Source organism: Cupressus sempervirens, chromosome 1, assembly GCF_028749045.1.
Source record: "Cupressus sempervirens isolate cs-2001-9-10 chromosome 1, ASM2874904v1, whole genome shotgun sequence".
Lineage (NCBI taxonomy): Eukaryota > Viridiplantae > Streptophyta > Pinopsida > Cupressales > Cupressaceae > Cupressus > Cupressus sempervirens.
The window spans coordinates 462185323-462210415 of NC_143118.1; the positions used below are offsets into that span (position 1 = coordinate 462185323).

Consider the following 25093-nt stretch of genomic DNA (forward strand, 5'->3'; position numbering starts at 1 on the left):
GGATTTTTCCTACAAATCAATCTTGAGAATAAGTTGAATCTAGTGTGTAGTTTTTATTTGTCTATTTAACATATCCACAAGCTAACATATTTGTTTAGTTACATGATGCTCCAAAATATACTTGTATTTTCATGTGATTAAAACTTATTTGTATTTCAGAAACATGATCCCAAGATACAATATACATTAAGCCTCTTAAAAATAGATAATTATATTACAATAAAAAGGACCCACAGTGTGTGATTTAGGCTTCTTTATATTTTAGTCAATTGATCTCAAGGAACAACAAACTTTTAAATCTCTCATAAGAGTTAGGCATTTACATTCAAAAATTAAATGTTCCAACTATAAAATTAATATTATTGTTTGCAGTTCCACCAAATAATTTTCATCTTGTCTATAGTTCCAACTATCAATTTAAACATATCCAAGCCACTTGGTCTGAGATTTTTCTCAATAAATCAAAGATTTTGGTTTATTTCTTTACAAGCTTCCATTTGCACATATGATAATTTTCATGAAATAATGCAAATCTTTAAATAATTAATGGCATCATATTGCATGAATCAATTGCTTAATTGATGACATATATTAGAATCAAAATTTATTAACCACCAAAATCCTTATAATGTTTTAGCACATTCTTCTTGAATTCTACACATTTACAAGGGAACCATATAACACAAGGCTAGGAAATAAAGTATACTGACTCATGATTATTAGTTTCAATATTTCCATTTTTTAGTATTAAGTTCTTTTTTTATTATACTATTACCTTTTTTATTTCTCCATAGTAATGTTGCCTAACTATTAAATGAGTAATCATTATTTGGCTCTACATAGAAAAATGGAAACAAATATTTCAAGGAATGGTTGAAAAATACAAAATCAAAAGAATGAAAACATAAGTTTATTTTACCTCCCAACAGACTTCTAAATAGATAAAATCAAAGTTTGAACATCATAGGTTGATGACCATTTATCCCGCAACCATCATTCAGGTTCTATAAATGCAAATGCAATGATCATTCTTTTAAAGGGATAGGATCTCTCATGAAACATCTAAGATTGGAAACAAGAAAATTATGATTCACTGCACCTAACAAAAAACATTATAAATTAGATTCAAAACTAATAGTAATTTTCCATAAATAAAGATATATTAAAGTGAATTCATATAGAATGACAATTTTCTATCAACACATAACAAGCTAACTTAATTTTATTCCCAAAATAGCTAAATGAACTAGAATGTTCCACCAAATGAGTATATTAACTAATAGGATAAAAATTGTTTCCTCCCTAACTAATAACATCTTATTAAGAATCAAATTTACAAATTTTCTAGCTAATCTATGATAAAAAGATATATACACATTAAAATTAAATTAATTTCACAAACTTTATACCAAAATGACCTTACTAAACCTAATTATTAAATATTAAGAATAAAAAAATTAATTTATTAAATGACCATAAAAAAATTAATTCATTTAAATTTATTTATTTTTCTTTAATCTAAAATTTCATTTCCAAAGGTTTATTCTCAACTAAATTTTACAATACCAAATTACTATATATATATATATATATATATATATAACTTCCTACAACACATATTTCTATAACCTAGTTTTTTTAAAAATTTGTTTTGTATCAATAAATAGTTGAAGCCTTGTGTTATATTGAATAAATTAAATTGAAATACAAAAAAAATCGTTCAAGTAGACATTGGTAGGAGATAATGGAGCACGAAAACCTCCAGCCCTGTCTGGGACCAAAGTCCTATATTATACAATTTAAAAGGGGCATACCCCAGTTTTTAGATGAATAAAAAATATGATGAGACATGAAAATTAACATGAATTATACCATGAAGAATTAATCTCCTTTCAGTATTTGATTGCAACTTCTTATATATTTTGCAATAATTCTTCTATTATCCTGTAACAAAACATATCTTTCTTTCCACAAATATTAGTAGTGTTACACCAACTTGATAACATGAAGCATTTCTACAATATTTGTGATTGCCTTTTCTAATACATATTTATCGCATTTCTCTCTTTGTCTATATATAATTTATTATGCATTGGTATACTTAATTTTTTACTTATCAATTTTTACTATTATATTCCTTTAAATGATTATACATGTTTTTAGATTCTGAAATAGTGATGTTAATTTATCCAATCAAGTTTAACTATATTCGAGGTGGAATATCATTACCGATAGCAATTTTCCATCCTCCCCTTTGATTACTACACGATGTTAATGTTTTCACTTTTATTTATGACATTATACAAATATAGCTATAGTTTTTATGTCTTTATATGCTTAGATATGTATGCATTTATATTAATAGCTAGTTTGATATACTATATTATCTTATATGACTAAAGTTTACATTGTTCCATCTTTTAATACTGTTGTTAACGTTTTGATTAGTTTACTTACAATTAAATATTATGAAATTTTCTTCATTAGCTCTCTTATTTGCTAACTGATCTAAAACTTTATTACCTTCCCAAAAAATATGCATAATTTGAATATCTTCAATACAGTCCATGAGATTTAGAACCCAATTAAGAGTCTCCCTTTTTTTGATAGCATTTAAGATAATCTATGAATCTCCTTGAATAATAAGTTTTGAAATTTTGAGCTCTAGGTAGATTTGGAGACCTTCTTGAAGGGCTTCTAATTCAGCAAGGTTGTTAGTGGTTGATCCTATATATTTAGCCCTTTTAGCAATTCACTTGTCAGATTCATCATTAACGATGCATCCTATTTCAGCAGTACCAGGATTGTCTCTTGAAGCTCCATCAAAATTTAATTTGGTCCAACCTTTCGAGGGTGGATTCCAAAAAAATTGCTTCTAGCCTCTTTGTTCTTTTTTTGATACATCATCAAGGGATTGACTAGGTTTTTCCAACTTTTTCACATAAGACCATCCCATTCTATAAATGATCCTTCCTTTATTGGAATCTTTCTAAGATGAGAGTTTAATGTTTCAACTATACATGCTTCAATTTTATTAGTTATGTCACATGTCATTATATCTTGATTATAGAATATTCTTCTATTCCTTTCTTTCCATATTTTCCAAACAAATATTAAAGGGAAAATATTCTAGTTGTTACCATAGATACCTTTACTATTGTCCATGGGTCAACCCTTAAGTAACTTATTTAGAGTTTCAAGCAGTGGTGCAGTCCATCTCAACATATGTCGAAGCCATTCCCAACACTTTTGTGTATATGAACATCTATATAAAAGAAGGTTAGTGTCTTCATTGTCATTCTTACATAACATACATGTAGATGGCCCCTCAATGCCCAACTTTCTAATTCTATCAGTAGTTAGAATCCTATCCTAGGAGGTGGTCCACAAAAAGAAACCTATCTTTGGAAGACAAGAAGAATCCCAACAAAATTTAAGGGGAGTGTACTCTTGTTCACATATTTGAGACTTAATGATTGCTTTATAGCCATTTTTCATGCTATACCTTCCATCTTTTGATGTTGCCTGTATGAGTTTATCATTTCCCATTAATTGTTTTATTTTCCTCTTATTAATTATGTCTTCATACACCTTTTTAACTTTTGGTTCTAAGTTAATATTATCTAAATTTTTCCATTCCCAATTTATACTATCATTAATATCTTTTTTTATTTTATAATTATAGACTTTACACCCCTAGACTTTGACTAGTTATTCTTTAAGATCGGTTGGGATATTCATATTGTCTAATGGGGGATTCCCATCCCAAGAATCCTCCCAGAAGAGAGATTCCTCCCCATTACCAACATCCCAGGTGAGATATTTATTGATTAGATCTCTGCTTTTGACTATGAAATTTCAGCTCTCAGAACCTTTATGAAGGTTCCTTATTCTAAACAAAGAGTAAGGGTAGGATGCATTTAAATATTTATTATACATAATTTTTTCCCATTTATGATTTTTTTCTATGAATAATATCCAAGTCAGTTTGGCCCCTAGTGCTTCAGTTTTTGCCAACTTAAATTTTTTATACTGAGACCTCCTAGTTCCTTTGGTTTACATAATTTTTCCCATTTAATAAGAGTGAATTTTTTGTGATCTTCATTTTCATTCCAAAAGAAGTTTGTGAGTTTTTCTTCCATCTTCTTATTCAAATTTTTAGAAAGAGGTAAGCAAGAAAGTAGGTATGTTGGGAGGGCCACTACTTTGATCTTGATAACTTTACTCATTTTTGTTAGCCATTTATCTTTCCAACCTCCTATCTTCTTATCCATTTTGTCAAGTATATTATGCCATCCCTTATTAGTTTTACTACCTTTTTCTAGCTCTCTTCCCAAGTATTTACATGGAAATGTTCCTCTTTTACACCCCATCATATTACAAATCTGGATTTCTCCTTCAAGCTTAGTATCAATGAAAAAAAATTAATTTTTTCACATTTACTCTTTGCCCTGATGCTTCCATATACTATTGAATGAATAATTTAAAGTTTTGTGCCTTTGATATTATACTTTATCTTGGTAGAATGGTATCATCAGCATATTGTTGATGAGTTATATTAGAAACATTCTTAGTAACTAAAATACCATTAATTTTACCATCCAAGTGAAATTTGGAAATTGCTCTACCAAATGTTTTAGCCAAGATGATGTATAGGAATGGAGATAATGGATCTTCCTATCTAATACCTCTTGATGTCTCAAAGAAACCTTTAGGTGTTCCATTGATAAGAACTGAAAATTTACTTATTGAGATACATTGGTAGATAAGATTAATCCATTGGTGACAAAATCTGAAGGCTTCAAGTGTTTTGTATAAAAACCTCCAATCAGCCATGTTATATGTTTTATGAGTATCCAGTTTCATGAAATTGCTTTCCATTTTATTCTTATTGGTTGTGTGTAATGTTTCTTGAATAATGAGTATCCCATCTAGAATTGATCTTCCTAGAACAAAACCTATTTGTTCTTCTGAGATTGTCTTATGTAATATTGGCTTCATTCTATTTGCTAAAATTTTGGATAAGATTTTATAAATGGTGTTGTAGAGGGCTATAGACCTAAAGTCCCCTAGGCTTTCAGGATCATCTTTTTTGGGTATTAATGTGAGAAAGGTATTATTAATTTTTTAAAGTAAAGATCCACCATTTCTCGAAGCATCAATAGCTTTCCAAAGATCATTTTCGATAATGTCCCAACATTTTTGATAAAAGAAGGCCCAAAATTTGTCTAGACCTAGTGAACTATTCAGTTTCATGCTAAATAACATAGTTTTGACTTCTTCCAAGGATATGGTTGTATTTAATGCTTTGTTTTCTTCTATGAAGACCACTTTTGGTTTGTTTTCGAGCATTTTTGTTTGGGCTATCATGTTTGAACTATTAAAATTATTTTAATAACTTGTTGAAATGATCTACAAATATCTTTGCTATATTTTTTGGATTTTCAGTGATAGAACCTGATATATCTTTAATTTTTATAATTTTACTTTTAACTCTATTATAAATTGTGTTGTTGTGGAAAAATTTTGTATTATGGTCCCCTTCTTCTAACCATATTTCTCTAGATTTTTGCCTCCAAAAGACTTCTTCTTTTGCAAGAATTTCTTCCTACTTTGCTAACAGTTCTTTTTCTAAGAGAAAAGTTTCATTATTCATACATTTTTTAATTACTTTTGTGTTTAATTTTTTTACACATTCTTTGATGTTTATTTTTTCTTTAAATATATTATTGAAATGTTCTTTGTTCCATTTGAGTATAATTTCTTTAATGATTTTCATTTTGATACAAATATATACATTTTGGAGCCTATAAAATTGCCTTCATTCCACCATTTTCTTATGAATTCCATGAATTTTTTATCTAAAAACCACATTTTTTTACATTTAAAATGATTTCTGATAGGTTTAGTAGGTTCACTAAGTTCAATTCTAATAGGAAAGTGGTCAGAACCTACTGTTGGAAGTATTATAGCTTGTAAATCTAAATCTAATCCACTTAATTCACCTTTGAACAAGAATTTGTCAAGTTTCTCAGCTATAAATGCAAATTATTTACTTCTATTATTCCATGTGCATTTACCATTGTTAATTGGAATATCAATAAGGTTATTAATGTCTATCCATTTTTTAAATTCCATTGATCCTTGGGAACTTTGTTAGATGCCTCCAAATTTTTCATCTAAATTTATAATACTTTTAAATTCTCCACCTATAAGAATTCTTTCATTCCTATTGGGACTCAAGATTGAAGCCCTGATTTTGAGTACCATCCAAAAAATAAGCCCTATAAGTGCTTTTTGATGAATGTGTACTTGGCAGTCCATTTGAGACCTAAGAGGTGTTTAATGTTTCTAACACCTTGCATTCAGTATATCCACTCATCCCATGATGATAAATTTCCATTCTGATTCATTTGGTGAAGTTATGTTTTGAGCAATATCCAAATCTGCATTTTTGCCTAAGTGTCAAATAGCAACAAGAGGTTGTGTTTGCAATTGAATATCTCACACCCAATAATGTTTCATGAATTTCCACTTTGGAAGTGTTTATTATCCATACTAAAGAACTTATGTTTTAGATTTTGAGTCTTTTTGATATGTTTTGACTAGCTTTTGAATCCCTCAAAGTTGGTTGTTTATTATTGTCATGTTGATGTCAATTGCTTAGAATTCTAGGAGGCCCTATTTGACTTGTTATAACTTTGACCCAGTTGATTGAAGTAAGGAAATTCCTTTTGCATTACATTCTAGAGGTTAGAGACTTGCTATGTTTCAATTTTGAGCTTATGAAAAATCCATTTGATTAGTTTTCAAATGCAATTCCAGATGCAATTTATGATGTTTTATTGGTGTTAGTAAATGCAGATTAGTTGATACCCCTATTCGTGATGTCATAACTCTAAATTTGTGATATGTGAGATCAAATTGATTATACCATTGCATTCTACTCTGAATATTCTTTAAGTATGCCAATTTTCAAGTCTTGGTGAATCCATTTGCACACTTTACCAGGTCCATTCCATTTGCAAAAAATGCTTTTCTGCTAGTGTTTCTAGTCTGCAAATCTGAGTAGCCCACTTTGACCACTCACCAAATTTGACCAATTATTTTTCATGAGCCCTAATCCCAAATTTATGTTTTCCTCATGACAATGAACATTTTTCATAGTTTTCATGCCCCCAAGTATCCATTTATCTAGTTTTCAAAGCCAAATCCAAACATTTTTTGTGGTTGTCTAACATGTTTTCTTGCAGGCAGTTCTGAGAGGGAAACTTTGACAGTCAATATCTTTTGATTAAGAATTCATCATGAGATGAGATTCAATAGGGTGCAAGAATGTGGAAAAAAGAATCAACATGTCAAATCTTAGAGCCCAGTTAGGTGTTTTTGTCAATTTTTAAATTCAGTCAAATGACCTCCTGGCACAAAGTCAAAAAGTTGCAAAAAAGAGGTGAATTGAGTTTTAAAAGTTGAATCAATAGTGATCAAATGGTTTTCAATAAATTTCAAATTTTTGGTAGGCCACGTTGAGGATTTAGTTGTTTGGAAATGAAAAAAAAATCAGCCAGACCCTTTTTTGGGGCTTGACTAATCTCAGCAAATCAAGATGTCTGGATTATAAAAAATACATTTAGAAGAATTAAATGATTATGATGGTCAAATTTCCTCAAAAATTGCATACTTTCATTTGAGATTAAAAGGGTTTGTGGAGTTATGTGTATAAAATAAATGAAATTGGGAGTTAAGCTTATTGATGAGATTTGGTGTTTTGAAATTGTCTTTTAGGATAAATTCACAAGTAGCCCTCTTTGACATTACGGTTTGAAAGCTATTCCTCAATATGACACAAGCTTGATCATACTATCAAGATTGTATAAAGGGGATAAATCATAAATAATATTGAGTGGCATCTTAATGGGGCAGTAAAACATTTCCAAATGAATTTATTGTTAATGAAGCTCAATATCTTCAAATTCAATGAGGGGACATTGATGAACCTACATGAGTGTTTCTAAATATCTTCATTTTGAATAGAAAGGATATTACTAAAAATATTCCAAGTGCTTTTTTTTATCGCAGTGATGGAAATCAATATTTATTCCAACCAATTCATACTATGCATCCTGTTCTAGGAAAATCTCCAAGTTTTTCCCAAAGCTTCACCTCAACCCATTGCATATTGTGTCTCCTATGTTCACTCTCTACACACCATCCTAGTGCAAAGGAGACCAATCAAAAGGGGCAAGTGATAGAAGGATCTCTAAAAATAGAGGAGTCACTACTTAAAACTTGTGAATGAAGACCCTACCACTGAAATAGTCATTGAGATTTAGTGCACAGACACATGTGAGATTTCCCAACTCCACTCTAATCTCCCCTTCCAAATCATCATGAGCCAATTTTAAATCTACTAATTGAGAACATGACCCAATAGTTGTAGGGATCATGCCCATTAGCTTGTTATTTGATAAGTCTAAATGCCCACTTTATCTAAATTTGTGCAAGTAGAACTCAGAATTTCTCTAGATAGGTTGTTGCCTAATAATGATAGAAAGATTAGTACCCAATTTGATGGAGATCTAATGTTTGGAATAAAGTTGTTAAACTTATTATCTTACAAATATAATATGAATGAAACAAAATATAGATTAGGAAGTGTTTAATTTGTGGAAAGACCAATCACAAAAAAAGAATGAAGGCATGCCATGGAAGATGAAACTCTTAGTGAAGAAGAGGCATCTGACATTTGAGCCAATAAGGAGATCGGTTTGTGTAGTTAAAAGAAAGAGATCGGCTGAGGCAATGTTACTCATGTAAAATAAATGTTAGGTAGGAGATATTGTAGAAACCCATTGCAAATGAAGAATGGTGATATGAAATATTAATGTCAACCACTACATTGTGTAGAAAAAAGACCAATCATAGAGTAGGGGCAAAAAATAGTCATAACACAATATCCCACATGCATTCTGATGTGGTTTTTCCAAATGTTTAAATTCAAATTTACACAATAGAATAAATTTCTACAAGACATGGCCCTTTTGAAAACCATTGGCCCGTTTGGAAGGCCCCACCATGGATGACAAAGATAGCTAGGCATAGAGACTGAAGAAATTTTGAATGAGCATGTAAATAAAGAAAATGACATGGAATCCATCGATGATAGGATGGCAACATGTGGCCCCATCAGATGGTGGTCACTATGTCACCAAACAAAGATGCTCGACCAATAAGCATAGTGACATGGTGAATGGTTGTGCTGGCAATGATAGGATAATGATGTGGTTGAAGACTAGGTGCTGACATGGTGAGCTAAGGTGGACCAATGACTAGATGTTGAGGTGGCAGAATATGACACATGTCACATGTTCACTATGACACGATGACATGACATGATACTGACTCATCATGTGACATGGTGACCAGTGATATGGCAAACATGTGGCAGATGTCAGATTACTATGTAGGAATCAGCCAATCTAGTGATGACACATGTCAGAAGGATAGTCAAATAGGTTTGACCCAAATTGGACAAAAGGAGTGAAAAATCAATAGGTTTGAAAAAATAATTTTTTATTGTTATCCTCTTCAAAATGTGTAGGCAAATTGTTAAATAAAATTTCATTTAAACCAATAGTTTAAAACTTTAGGAAAAGTCAAAATATTTGCCCAAGTGTAATTTCAGAGCCATAGCACGAGCTTGATTTTCAAACTAAGATTTTGGGTGTTTCTGATAGGCTAATATAGTGATATTATATATTGCCAAAATTGGGAGAGAACTTTCCATTTTTAGAGTTTGCTTTTGCACAAGAGGTCACTAGTTCAAGTTATGCAAGGATTTGTCCCATGTAACTGATTTCTAGTTTCATTCATTTGAGGTAGTTTAGATTTGATTCCCAGTGAAATGATGAACTAAAAGGAAATATGAAGGCAACTATGGGTGATTTTTCTCACTTCCAACATAGTTAAATCAAGGTATCATCAGCATTTTATGATGCATTTTAGATATTTTAGTAGTAGCATGGTTTTTATCATTGAGGAAGAGATATTTTGGGTTTGTTATTAAACAATGATAAAAAACAAATTAGATTTCATGGGTAGAAAGATGAGAGATGTTATACAATGGCAAAGAATGGAGATTCAAGTAGACACATGTTGTTTCCAGATCAAATCCAGGATTACATTCTTCTTCTATATCTTTTTCTTTCTCATCCATTGTAGGGGTTCCATTTTTGGAGAAAATTTCTCACTGTTGTGATACCATGGTTGTTGGTTGGTTTTATTTCCTATCTATTGAGCAGAGCTCTAGCTATTAAGGCCACACATCCATTCTTGTGCAGGTTTCTAGTTTCATTTCATGTATTGTTTCTTTGAGATAATGAAGATTGATGATAGATCATGTGACATATCTTGAGTTTCATTTAGTGTTACTAGTTAGTGTATTCAGTTTTTCCAAGGATAAATTCAAAAGGAGATTTACAATGAACTATCTATGTTCTCTCATTCTGTCTCCTAATTCTTCATATGTCATTAACTTTATGATTGAATGAATAAGGTTCATTTAATTTAAGACATCTTGGATGAGTTGTGTGTCAAATCTATTTTTTCTTTTAATTCAAGGAGTTAAGTAAATGCTTCAATGATTTGATAAGGTTTCTAGGTGTATGGAGGGAATGCTAGTAAGAAAGGAGTTTGGGGATTTTAGTTGATAAACTTAATTATAAGGAAATCAAGTTATGTCATCTTGCTAGTAGTGACTCTATGTTTCAATGGATAAGGCACTTATCACTAAATGAGATGTAAGTTGAGATGAAGTTCATTTGCAGAAACCATTTTAATCAAATCATTTCAATTTTTTCAAGTTTTGTAGTGAGCACAAAGGAATTAACCCTCACTTAGCTTATGGGTTCATAGGTTATGATTTGTAGCTATTTCATTCCTATATTTTTTCATAAGTATTAGAAGATGTAAGGGTTTCATCTAATGTTAAGAGGTTCATATTTTATGTTTATTTGCACTGGTACCATATATTAGAACCTCAAGATTAACCCACCTAGGTTTTGCAAAGCCTGAAGTAGAAGGGTCTAGCCTTATAGTTGGCCCAAGAATTGTAGTCAAGTGCATCCGTTATAGGAATTTTCCAGCCTTATATGTATTGATCTGGTTTCTTGGTTATTTTTTAAATCTTTTAAATCAGGAGCCAACAATTACTATGATTTTTTATAAACATGTTGATTTCTTCCCATAGCAATTTTTTATCTATGTTTTGGATTAGTCCATATATGTTAATTAAAATTAACTAAAAGTTATTTTTAATTCTTTTAATTATGTTACTCATCCAAGAGTTATTAGATTGAATTAAATTTAGATTTACTTTCTTGGGATTTTGAATCATTCCTAATCCCCCTAAGTGCAAGATAATGTTCCAATTACCTAATATCTTTTCTAGCTTAAGTCCTTCTTCCTTATTTAGTTTTGTTTCTTGTATCATTATAATTTCGGATTCAAATTGTTTAAAATTATGTTTTAGTAATATTTTCTTGCTAGGTGCATTTAAGCCCCTAGCATTCCAGGTAGTGATCTTCATGTTGTCTTGGGAAGGATTTTCCCCTTCCCTCTGTTAACTAATTGATTAATCTTTTATTGTTCTTTTGCCTACCTATCTGCTTCTCTAAGTTCTTTAAGTGACTTTATTCCTCTTTTAGCTTTTTCTCTACCATATTTTGGGGAATTTAATCCTTCTTGATTCATCAAAATACCTAGTTGCTTTATATTCTCTTGTGCATTTAAAGCACTTTTAGATTGGTTACCATATTTCTCACATTCTTCTTCATTTTCTAATTCTTTCATTATTAGTTTTGCCAATTTTTTTCATTACCTATATGTACATCATCTACTAAAGTTGGGTTGCACCTTGTACTATACAATTCCATACCATCTCCTTGTCCTATTGTTGTTTTAGTTTTGATTTTTTGTAAATCTATATTTATTTTATCTTCCTCCTTAATAAGTAGCATATCTCTTCTCAAGTCTTAAAATGTGTAATTATCTCCTCCTATTTTTTATACTTATTGTATTAAATCCTCTTTGTGTAAGTCACAGTTGTTATCAATGTTATCAAAGTAAAAAACTTGGATCAATTCATTAGTTAATCATTCCAAGGTCTCTTTCTCTATCTTATCTGCAATTATCATTTCCATCTCTTCATTATTTTGTGCATCATTATCCACAAAGTAGTGGAGCTCTTGTATTATATTTTCTTTTGTCTTACTTTGATTCTTTTCCTTTGTATTACACTCACTCATCTTATAAATAGGTGATACATGATTTGTGGTTGGTGTCTGCCAAAATTTGGTGCATAAGTATATTGCCTTCTTTTATTGCTTCCTTCCTTTTCTACCTTCTTTTGCTTTGGATTTTCTGATATTTCTTTTAGAAAATTAGCATTATCTTGATCCATTGATTTTTCATAGAAAAGAAGTTTGTTTTTTGTTTCTTTGAGATTCTTATTGTTTGCCTTTATGTTTTTTTCACTTTCTGGAATTACATTTCCTTTCCTAAAATTTTACTTATAGCCCTAATAATTTTTTTTTTTTGTGTTTTCCTTTTTTTCTTGCTTAATCTTTTGTTGTTATTAGTTTTCTTTAACTTATTTCTTTTATAAATATTATCTTCTGATGTTTCTTCTTTCCTCCTTTTATTTTCTTTATGGTTTTGATCTTCATACAAAAGATCTAAAGTCATCTGTAGAGTAGTGTCTTTACATTCTTCTAATAGTTGAATACTTTCTTTATTGTTTTCTAAATTTGAAACCTTTTCCTTTTATATGCTTTGTGATTTTTTTCTTTTGACTCTTGTACTATTTCCATTTCTTTCTTCTGATTTTTCTTGGTAATTGATAAGAAATGATTTCCCCTCCCTTTATTTTCCATTATTTTTTTTTTTATCTGATTTTACCTTCCTCCCTTTTTGTATCTCCTTTCTTTATTATATCCTTACTTGGCTCCAACCCATTTATCTCATTTATGATTTTACCCTATTTTTCTATTGTTCATCATAGGAAAGGTGTCTATAACATTCAATGTTGATTGTAAAGTTTTAAATGATATCTTTCTTCCATTATCTAATCTAGTTATTTCTGATATTTTACCTTCAAATCTATGATATTTCAAGTTGTATATAGATTTTTCATAATTAACTTAATTGTCTTATGTTCCAGATGTTTATTCTTACCATTAACCAAAAATTTAATAGAGTTATAGAATTTATAAGAAGCATCTATTCCTATGAAATTACCAATTGAATATTTGATTTTCTAGGAATCTCTAAATGCATTAGTTCAGGAGGTATGGATTGAATGGACACCCAGGTTGGAATGGATAAATCTAGCTATTTTTCTTTGCAATCTGGTGACCATTCAAAGAATTTAATAGAAAATCCTTTATAAAGGCAAAGAGAAAATATGTTTTCACATCTTCATTACTATAGTGTATATATATCAATCTATTAGAATGGTGAGATATACTTCCCTAATTTTTGTAGAATTCCTTTAACTAGAAAATGAGATGAATTATTTCTTGTTTTTGTCCATTCCAAAATGAAAATATACCCACTTTCTAAAAAATACTATCATCATTCTTCATTGACCTAATTGCTAATAATTAGGACTTGTTCTTCAGATTTTTCTTTGTAGGTTCACAAAGTTGATATGGTTTGAATGGGGGACTGACATGAAGAATTGGGGGACCTAATCCTATAATGTGGTAGGATATAAGTCATTTTAAGATGTGATACAGTTTTAGGATGTTCTACCTTCCAGAGATTGGCTCCACAGTTATCAAGATTAGGGAGATATCCTTTCTACTAGGAATACAGAGATCAACTATTTTGTGCTGCATATCTGGTATGATTAAAAAAGAAAATTTGTTTTTCTAGGCTTGCCATTGAAATAATGATATTAGGGATACTGATTTGAGGAGGTACCTAAATTTGACTTGCCTTATGATGATCTGTTGATAGATGTAGTATTTTGTCCTAATTTCTTACCAATTTGGTTCCTCCTATATTTTTCTTATTGTCTTTATCCACTATACAAAACCCTAATTTTTCTTTAAACTTCACTAATAGATTTTGATTGGATGCATCTATATTTTTACTAATCCAATGGTTCTATTTTTTCTATCATTGAAACTTATACTAGAAATCATCGTACCCTAAAAGTGCCACAAAAGGACTATACATTTTTATTGCAAACTACAAATTAATAAAGAGAGAAGCCTTGATTTGTGGAGGGTCAATGCTATAAATTCCAATGCATCTACTTCTCTACTAGATTGACATGTTGATAATTTTGGTTGTTGCTCTAGCTATCAATAAGGTTCTTAAATTGTTTGCTTCGGTCTACTAATTAAATTCTTTGTTGATCTCGTTTGTCCTATTTGTTGGTTATATTTGCTTACATATTTTTCATAATTCATGTACTCTACTCTTCCTTCCATTTTTTGGTCATTAAATAGTTTGGTGGAATAGTCCTCGAGGGTGATAACTAGACTGCATCCCTTACGGGTGCCATGATAGATGGTTTTGATAATGTTGATGAACTCTTGCTTGTCCTTAAGAGCCCAATTGATCTTCTTGTTGTTGTTTGTACCCAAATCAATCATTATGTTCTTGTTGTGGAAGAAGAACATGATAGTGGAAGGATTGTAGAGCTCATACATGATGTTGAACTCTAGCACCTCCATTATGTCCACTAGGTATATCACTGCAAAATTCTTGATGGACTCTATCATGCTAGAAAGCACCTTATCCATCTGTATACATGTGTCATCCCAATCCTGGCTAAACCTAATTACCACAAGTCACTCCTCCTCTACCACTAGAGTCACCTAGTCCATAGCCCATCCTAAGTGTAGGTGTGTAAGCAAGACATTCTTGATCTTTCCCTCTTGCTCTTGGAAACCCCTTTTCGCCAATTGCTCTGCTCTGCCTTCTATTTTTTCATGGAAGTTAATAATCATCAAAAAAATTCTTTGATTTTATTGGCATAATATATTTTTACCCTATAACCTATATTTCAAATACTTTAATACTTGACCTATATCTTGATTGAATACTTGACTTGTTTATGATTACTCAAATAAATGTTTAATTCAAAGGAATTTATTCTTGATTCCTTCAACCCAAAACAAACTAGGAATATTTATCTAAAGGAACCCAAAATCAAAATTGAATCACGTGAAGATTTTATTCACTTTAGGGAAGCCTTTTTACTAACATTAACTAGTGATAAAATAAAAAGGTAAGCGGATTAAAATAGTTAATCAAATTCAATTCATAGGAAAGAAAATTTCAGCGACTTTCAACAATAAGATCATTGTTTGAAATAAAATCATAGCTTCAAATGAGGTTAATAAAATAATTCAAGGCATAATAAATGTGTCACTTTTGTCATGTATAATGTATGAAGTCCACTGTAGGAGATGCATGTGAAACTCAAACAAAAAAATTTGTACCAGAGTTGTTTGACGAAATGCTTCAAAGAGATGGAAAGAATGCAATATGTTGTTCGCAAACTACAAATGAACTATTTGGCTATACTAAAAAAACATTGCATATTTTATTAATTCACATTTTTAAATAAAGTCATGACAAAGCTATCTGAATAAAGTTGATTCATACAGACTTACCAGACAACAAATTGAATAAAGATGCTTACCTTCATTTATTGTTATTCAAATGTTTTTATTATCTAATCTTCCTCTTATTGCTTATCATATTTAACAAAATTACTATAGATCTTATCATATATTAGTTTCTTCATAAACTTAGACTTTATTTGTTAATACATGCAAAATAACAAGGTCTCTAAGTGGAAGCTTCTAAATATTTTCTAAACTTTCCAAAACTACCACCATTTTCTTAGACTTCCACGTATGCTTACTTTTGTTGGTTATATTATTTCTAATTTAAAGATTCTTCTCTCTAATATATATATATATATATATATATATATATATATATATATATATATATAATAAATGATAATGCCTTTTAATAGAATTTTTTTACTTTTAATTTTTTTGGTATGCATAATTAAAATAAAATAGAGCATTTTGCTCTCTAATAAATATATTTACAATATTCTATAATTTTCTTGATTAAAATATGTAGTTTCAATAATGGTTATATATAATGAATTAATAATTTTATGAAAAGCAATTTGAAAGAAATTTAATGAGATATTTTCATTTATCTATATTTATTTATTCTTAATTAGACTATTATAGTTTCCAAAGTACTGTATTTAATTAACAATCACTAAAATAAGAATGGCACTTAGAAATTTAAATAGCATATTTATCTATCACAACCTCTATATAGATTTGCATCACTATGATTAGAGAATATGGAAAGTTTACATACCCACGACTCATGGAGTTGCTCACCAACATTTGTCCTCAAGTTAGAGATGAAGAGGTGTTGTAGTAAATTCTATTAAAACCATAATTGACTCACAAGCTACTAAGCTTCACTTTCTACTAAAAAAATATTTAGCTATAGAAAGTGAAGCAAAAATGTTATCCAACTCCAACTCTCTTTCAAACAAATTTATAGAAGTGGGAGCTTTCATTGATATACTTCCATTTAGATTGGTCACTTTATTCTAGGACTCCTTACTGGTAGTATAAGATCAACATAATGAAAATTTATTACACTAAATCATCAAAGTGAAAGCTCTTTGTTTGACCCATATAAATAACTATCTGACAGTTGCTATAGAGAGTGGAATAGAAATTGATTCTTTCAGCAAGAATTTTCAGAGTAGAGGTTGCAAAGTTCCTCCATCTCTTACGAAAACTGCTAGTAAATTCATCACTTGCAAAGGTAAGATATCATATTTAATTCAGAAATCTATATTTCTTGTCAATTTTGATGCCTCAAGATTCATTGGTTCTCTATCAAATTAGTCCTATTGTTCAATTGCAATAGCATGGAGGGATAAGGAGCTGTTGGTAATACAAGATGTTTAGGTTGAGACTTTTTTAATGGTCCATAATATTCTTATTAGGCTAATAATTATTTAACCAAGGTTTTGAATCTTGTCTTGGCAAAGCTTACATTTATGGAACTTTTTTTTTCATTATTTTTTGTAAATGAACCCTATTTACACCTTCTAACCATGTTGAATAGAATTCAAGATATTTTCATATAAAGTTTAAATATTTGATCCTAAGGAAGAGGACATATTTGATCCCAATGAACACTTTTAGCACCCACTTAAGCATAAGGAAGAGGAAATATTTAATCCTTTAGCACCTCTATATGTTAAAAAGTAAGTATTTCAATTGATTGTGTTTCATAGTTTTTAATAAATGTGATTTTTTAATGGGGTTTGATGTTGTTATTTAATGAAAATGTCTATTTTCTTGACATAAATTGCATAATCAATAAAAATGTTTATTTTCTTAACATAAATTACATAATCATTTGTATCTTTTCTAAGAAGTTAGCACAAGAAACAATACTTATGTGTGGCCAAAGTGCTCAAAATTATATTTTATAAGAGTCTATCACTACAATAATTTAGAGAAGTGTAGTTGACATGAAATATAATTTTTAAATGCTTGAACATAAGAATTCAAAATTGTTGAATTTTTATTGATAAATATTTAGATTATTGTTTTTCATAATAACTAAAATAATTTGTGTCCTTTGAGAAGATTATACCATGTTGCAGTGACCATGATCATGGTAGATCTAATGTTGGGAAGACAACTTTGTCATTTTTTTGCATTGTTCTTTAAAGGGTACTAGCTCAATGGAAGAGCACCTACTTTATAAGTAGGAGGATGGTGGTTCAATTCCATCGTGCCCTAATATGACTAAATTAATGATTAATTAAACTACCAAATAAACTACCAAATATATTACCAAATACACTACCATATATACTACCAAATAAACAACCAAATATACTACCATATATACTACCCAAAAAACTACCAAATATACTACCAAATCAACTACCATATATACTATCCAAAAAACTACCAAATATACTACCAAAATTACCAAATAAACTATTGTATAAACTACCAAGTAACAACAATAAACGACTAAATCAATGATTAAAATAGTTTAGTCATAAATTTGTTTGGGAAATAAATGTCTAGCAATAAACTACCATTGGTCACGTGATCAAAATTAGTCACATATCTAAAAAAATTAGTAGTTTATTTAGTAATATATTGTTGTTTTTGTACTAGTGCACCACTTCAGATCTATTTCCTTACTTTATGAAGAAAATTAATACTCAATCTTAGATCTCATTCTTATCTTAATCTCCCGATGAAATCCTTTAATTTTCTTAGATCACATTAATCATTTATTCAATCAATTTTATCTACAATAAGATATAATTCAAAATTAATTACACGTAGAATTCAATACATTTTGTAATTGAATTGTAGAAAATTAAAGACAACATAAAAAGATATAGGATCCAAATTGGGAAATTAAGAATACTTCTTCAGTTGTACTAATTGAAAGGATACATTTTAAGTATTAGGTCTTGTAAAATTAGATAACTCAAAACAAACTTAACTCACTAAATTGCTATTCTCCTTTCATATGATCAATACCAAAAAAATTACACTACACAGTATGGGACCGACTTAAGCATGATAAATAAAATTCATCTTTTAAAATTATAACCCCCTAATCCCAGTCCTCAAAATCCTTTTATAAGAAAGGATTTCAACAAGCTTCAGACGTGGGGAGTAAAGACATGTGTCTCAAAACAATTGGGTATACAACATAGTTATAGAAGAGACAAAACTTCAACATCTATGACATTACAATTGTGAAAGAAAAGATAGTTATAAGACATACAACTGGAAGTGTAGATGTTCAAGAGTATTTCCATGTTTGTTACATAGGTATATCCATAGTGGGTGAACCATAAAAGTAAGATACCTTATTTAGATAATTGCCTTCCCTCTTTTGATAATTACTATTTTCCTTTAGCCTGCGGTCTAACTATCTTTTATTATTTCTTGGGTAACATATTCAAGTGCTTGTGAAACTTCTTCTATTTCATCTTGACCTTGAGCCTGCTCATCCACTACCTCCTATGGGTCCTCTTCTTTAGGAATATATTTTGTTACCCACTCACTATAAACAGTGTCATTAGGCCAATTGAAATCCATAACTTCTTTTCTTTGTTTGTAACATCTTTCCATTTTGCCTTCAAGTATCCTATTTCAAAGTTGAAAAAATGATAAAATATCTTTTCTTCTACCATCTATTCTAGATTCCTTGGAAATAAATCATTTTCATAATTTTTTATTATGTCATTTACTCTAATATTAAGAAAAGCATACAATCCTTCCTCTCAATCTCTATAAGTCTTTAGATTATGTTCACTTTTGAAAACCAAAGGGAAAGATCAAAACTTTTATTTTCATACTTGGAAAGATAAAATCTTACCCTTCTTTGTAACAACTCCCTATTTACATCAAACTCTACCAAGGTTGCTAACTAATTATAAGTCTTTTCAATTAAATCTTCAACTTGGAGCTTATCTATAATAATTGTACATATATCACTCATCTCTTCCTCTTTGTTGACCCAATTATTAAAAATTTGTCTCAACATAACTTCATTTTCATTAAGAGATCTCTTGATAGCCACAAGTTTTGATATCTCATGGTAGAGAAATTTTCATCAATGTTAAATGAAAAGTGTAAAATGGTATCTCTTACATTTTCTTCATATCTCTACATTACCTCCATTTGTGCAGTCTTGAGTTTATTCTTTTCTTCTTCAATTCTTCATCATGTGATTCCTTACCATGTAATAGAGTTTCATGGAGTTCAATTGTGCTAGTAGGGGGTGTTGGAGTTGGTGAGGATGCAATCACCATCTGAGAAGACTCATCTAGTGGCCTCTATCCTCCTTGTTGTTTCTCATACATAGCAATTGCCTTTTCCATTTCACTATTCTTTCTCCTTTGTTTATCATAGGCTTCCAAAAATCTTTCAAATTTGAGATTTAATTCAAAAAATATATGCTTCTCTTTCCTAGTAGTGGCCAAGGTAAATTTTTTCATTCCTTTCTTCATGAGGTAAAATTATTCATTATTAGTATCTACTACTCTTTTCATTAGTAAGCTCTTTGTCTGATCTATATCAAACATTTCTTATTGCCTAGACCTATCTCTTTCTTATAAGGAGCCTATTACCAAGGTTTCATGATCTTCACTATATTTTACCCCCTAGGGGCTTTCCTAGATTCTTCCTCTATTCTAAACTTTTTATTGGTTTCTTTTCTTATGGCATCAAATACCATAACATTAACAATGTCTCATTCAGGAAGAATTAACACTCTTGGTTCCTTTATCATTATTCTACCCTCCTTTGGAGTAATGATATTAAATCCCTCCATCATTTCCTCCTTTATCTCATCCCTTATAATAGAATCCTCTTTATTAGATTTATTTTCTTTCCTCTTCTTACATGTGGCTTCAAAGTTTGACATGCTTGATCTCCAAAAAAACTAAATAAAAGCCCTAGACCTAACAAAATTGTCATCTGATAGAAATTTTTTATAAGCTTATTCTACTACTGAATCCAATTCCTTACCTCTGAAGTCCTCCACTATGAGATCCATAATTGGCATCAGAGGTTCTTGCAGCATGCCTTCCTCTAACTTGGTAGTGGTTATAATAATATCACATTGGCTTCCCACCTACTTTAAATGCTTAGTCATTTTTTGTTCACTTAAAAAAAATAGGACTTTGAGAAGGAAAGTATACCTCTTTACTTGATGAAGGACATTCTTCCATTCTTTGTTTCTTTGAAGGAGATTCAATAGGAGGACATTCTAAAAAAAGTCTCTTATAAACTAAGGAAAGAGGGGAACCTTTTGCAAGAGATGAAGACTTGCCTCCTATTTCTTTTTCTTTAATAGAAATATCCTCAACTATTCTAACAATAGTATATCCAACTCTTCTCTAAAGAATATACTGCCTAAGATTCATGGCAGGGGTAATAGAAAATATTTTCATCAATTCTCTTTCCTTGTCAGGATGTGCTTTAACCAAAGTGATTCTTTTCTCATTTAGAACTTGAATAATTTTAGTGAAATGTGTCATCAACTTTTCCAATTTTTCATCCCATAACTTTTCATCTTTCAATGGATCATAATTTTTATCAAAAGCATTAATAAAATTCAAGGCCTTGTTATATACCCTCCATTTTTCTTTTTTCACCTCTTTCTCTTGCAAGAAAAACTCATTTCTAATCATATCTTCAAGGTAGTAAAACTTATAAGTATTTCCTTTAGCTTTGGTTCTTATCTTAAACATCTCATAAAAACCCTCAGGATCTATGATTCTGGCAAGATATTTTTCCATATTATAGGGCTCTATTAATTGATCCAAATGTTTCCATCCTCCCTTTGTGACCATAAGTTGGTGTATGATAGTGTAATTGGGGAAAATTGTACATCTCGATCTATTTGTAAATTCTTCCTCCTCCAATCCTCCAATTTTCTATAGAACCTCTACAACACCAATCTTGAGGGGAACTTGGTAAGGTAACACAGGGAGAGTTCTTGGAAAACTATACACTCTAAAAAAATTTGAAACTAGATAAGGGATAATGTCTCCCCAATTATGGCTCACTTTCAAAATTATATCAAACTCTTTTGGCCTTAGGGATTCTAGGATTATCAGGATATTGTAATACCCCAAAATTGGCTCATTGCCATGATCACCAATTCTAGTCTATTCTGGTCTATTCTAAAGTCCTATGTCAATAGGCAATTTTAGTTTTAATTTTTGCTACTTGACTTAATTGTCAAATGCAGAAAACCCTAAATTTGCATTCATCATACTCTTTATTTAATTCCTAAAGTATTGACTCATATTAGTCACATTAAACCTATTGATTAAGATTTAATTTAATTTGAAGTATTTACACTTTAATTAAATTAAATTATATCCTAAGGCTAATGTACTAAGCAATTAAAATATTTAATTTAATAATTGTGCCCATTTTAATTAATTGAATTAGATTATTCAATTAAATGAAAAAGGTATTTATGAGGTCATATCTCACCTGTTAAATTAAATAATATCTTTAAAATCTTCTCTTTAGTTCTAAAAGGGAAACTCTGAGTGAACTATCTCTCAAATTGGAATTAATCTAGTTAACTTGTTCTCACATTATGACAAGTTCACTAAACTACTTATCACACTTAGATCTGAAACAATTAACTTCACCTACATTTAAAGAAGTTTCCATCTTAACTAAATCTTCTATCCAATCTTAACCATTCATCAAGGTTGATCCTGACCATTGATTCATTCCTGGATTCTATTTAAGGGACTCTCAATTCCTCATTACTGTTGATAAGAGTTTTGTATCACTTACATAACATATTAGGATTTGACTATTCGATATGGGATATCAAACATGCAACTCCTCTCTTGAAAAGTTATTACTCATGAAGACATAAGCAATAGCTCCAATTTTCCTTACACCATTGGATACTCACTCAGTTTTATCGATGTGATTTTTTGGTAATCACATAGGTGGCCTTATTCTATTCATTTGAGGAGACTTGGACTTTGGTGGAATGATGGAGATGATGATGGGTTTGTGAAATATGCGAGTGGCAGATAATGTTGATGGTGGTGGTGATGAAGGATGTGTATGCCAGGGATGATGTTGATGGGAAAGCGATGGTTATGGGAGGTGAATGGATGTGCTCTAATGCTTTACTTACTCCTCTGACTTTCTTCTCTAAGCTTCGACTACCCAACTACTTACTATTCTACTCCTACTCCTATGAATGGAAGGTTAGCAAATGGACGGGGATCAAACCTAATGAGAGCTGACCAGTGGCCTCACTTACATAGGTGCAATGATTCAAAGGAATAATAAACTAGCTTAAAACACAAAGCTTCCCAACCAACCTCTACGATGCTAGTGGTCTAGCATTTATCCCTATCAAACATTTACCAATGCTACCATACAACTATCCATCTACTTCACTCCTCCTTAGCAACTTGAAATGAAATCTAACTAAGTGGAAGTAGAAAACATGCAATAACACCTAATTTTCTTGATCAACATGCCAATCACAACAATGAAAAAGAGAGCATTTTGGTATTATCTTCGCAACAATTTCTCTAACACTTTACAAATGAGAGAAAATGGCCTTTTATAGGGGCTAGAAATACAACGAATGATGGAGATCAAAACAAGATCAATGATCCAGATTGGATCTTCAAAACCCTAATTAGGGTTGCCACCCCATCGGCCAATGAGAAGCTACCACCTCATCAATGGACCAATGAAAAAAGTACAAAAAGTGGCAACCAATGAGAAGGCACCAAAATGGTGGCTAATCAAAAATAGACACGTGTCTTATTCTAGAAGAAAGAGAAATTGTCACTTGGGCTTACATAAAGTGATCTTCTAATATAACTCTTCCCTTTTCTTTCATTTTCTTAGCTAAGGCAATGAACTTAGCTAGCCTTTCATTAACTTCTTCCATAGGAGGACAAGGTGTGTGCTTTGCCCTGAGTTTCGCTGACTTTGCCACGCTACTTGCTGCTTGTAGTATCCTTTCGTGATCCTTCTCATATTCTTTCTCAAATCCAATAAAAGCATTGAGAGAGGAAAGGGTGCCCAAATTCTTTTTCTTGATAGCAACCTTTCCCAACTCATCCAACTTCGATCCAAAATCTGTCTCATTGACATCTTCTTTGCCAAGGGGGATTGTCCTTCCTTCAGTCTATCCCTCATCTATATCATGTCCACTGTATAGATATTGGTATCGATTATTCACTTCATTTATGAGAAGAAGGAAGTTTTGGGTGTCATATCCTCTTTGTCTTTCTTAGTGTTTGCCCACTTGGGATTCTTACTTGCACTATCATCCTCCATGCTCCTCACCCTATTATGGGATGGTAGAGTGGTGGACCAAAAAGCAAGAAGAACCAACTAGAGAAATCCTTAAACTAGAACGAAAGATGGATGTCAGCTTAAGGACTCTTTGCAACTCTAGATGATGAAAATTCACCTTAACCAATAAACTTAAAGTGGCTTTTTGGAACCTAGGATATGACTTTCAAGAAGTTCAAATCCCTTTGCAAATTAAAAATTTATCATGCAATTCACCTCCAAATAAAATTTCCCAACCTAGGGCAAAAATTGCAGCCACTTGCAAAAATCAAAATTTTATCTCCCACAAATTTTGGCTCCCACAAAATTTAGCCTCCATAAATTTTGGCTCCCACAAATTTTGCCAAGCAAGAAAAGTGCAGATCTACTCTTGCAAAATCACCAACACCTTGAGAAGGAGAAGTGAGAAGTGAGGAATAAATGGGAGAGAGGCCTCCTCTTATACCCAACTTTCTTCTTGGACCCTAGGAGAAAGAAAAACAAATAATTAATGCAAAATTATGGCCCACAATTAAATACTTAACCAAAATTAATTTTGCCATGATGAAAATTAACTTTTAAAATTGCCAATTAGTTCTAAATTGCAAAAAGAAATTAAATGGTGCCTTGGAGATGTTAAATATTTCCATTTAATGAGGATTTAGTAATTAATACATCATTAAAAGAGGATTTTGGCTAACCAAAAGCCATTTTTCAATATTAAATTACCAATTTCATTAAAGGCAAAAAGTTTTCAAGACAATTTTAATCTATTAAAATCAATTTTTTTCAATTTCTTACCCAAATTGATTTTGCTATGCCAATATATTTATTTATTTATTTATTTTGACAAAAATACAATAAAATTTCTTCTAAAGCCAAAAATTGATTTTTGCAATTTTATTTCACCATCACAAAAATTAATCTTTTTCACAAAAAATAATCAAGATTTTTCAAAAGACCAAATTTAACAAAATTTTCATTTTTGAAAATTATCCAAATTTACACAATTATATCCAAATTTTCAAAAGAAAAATTTCTAAGTACAAAATTTACAATTTTATCCTACCAAGTGTTGCTCTTTAAAATTTGTTCGGCTCAAGGATGAAATTGGTGGCTCTAGAAAATCAAGTTGA

The 25093-nt window shown here is 30.5% G+C and overlaps 1 pseudogene; it reads right to left on the reverse strand.

Annotated features, from left to right (window-relative positions):
• Positions 1-14381: 14381 nt before the first annotated feature.
• Positions 14382-14921, reverse strand: LOC149578301 (thioredoxin-like protein YLS8 pseudogene; annotated as a pseudogene).
• Positions 14922-25093: the final 10172 nt, after the last annotated feature.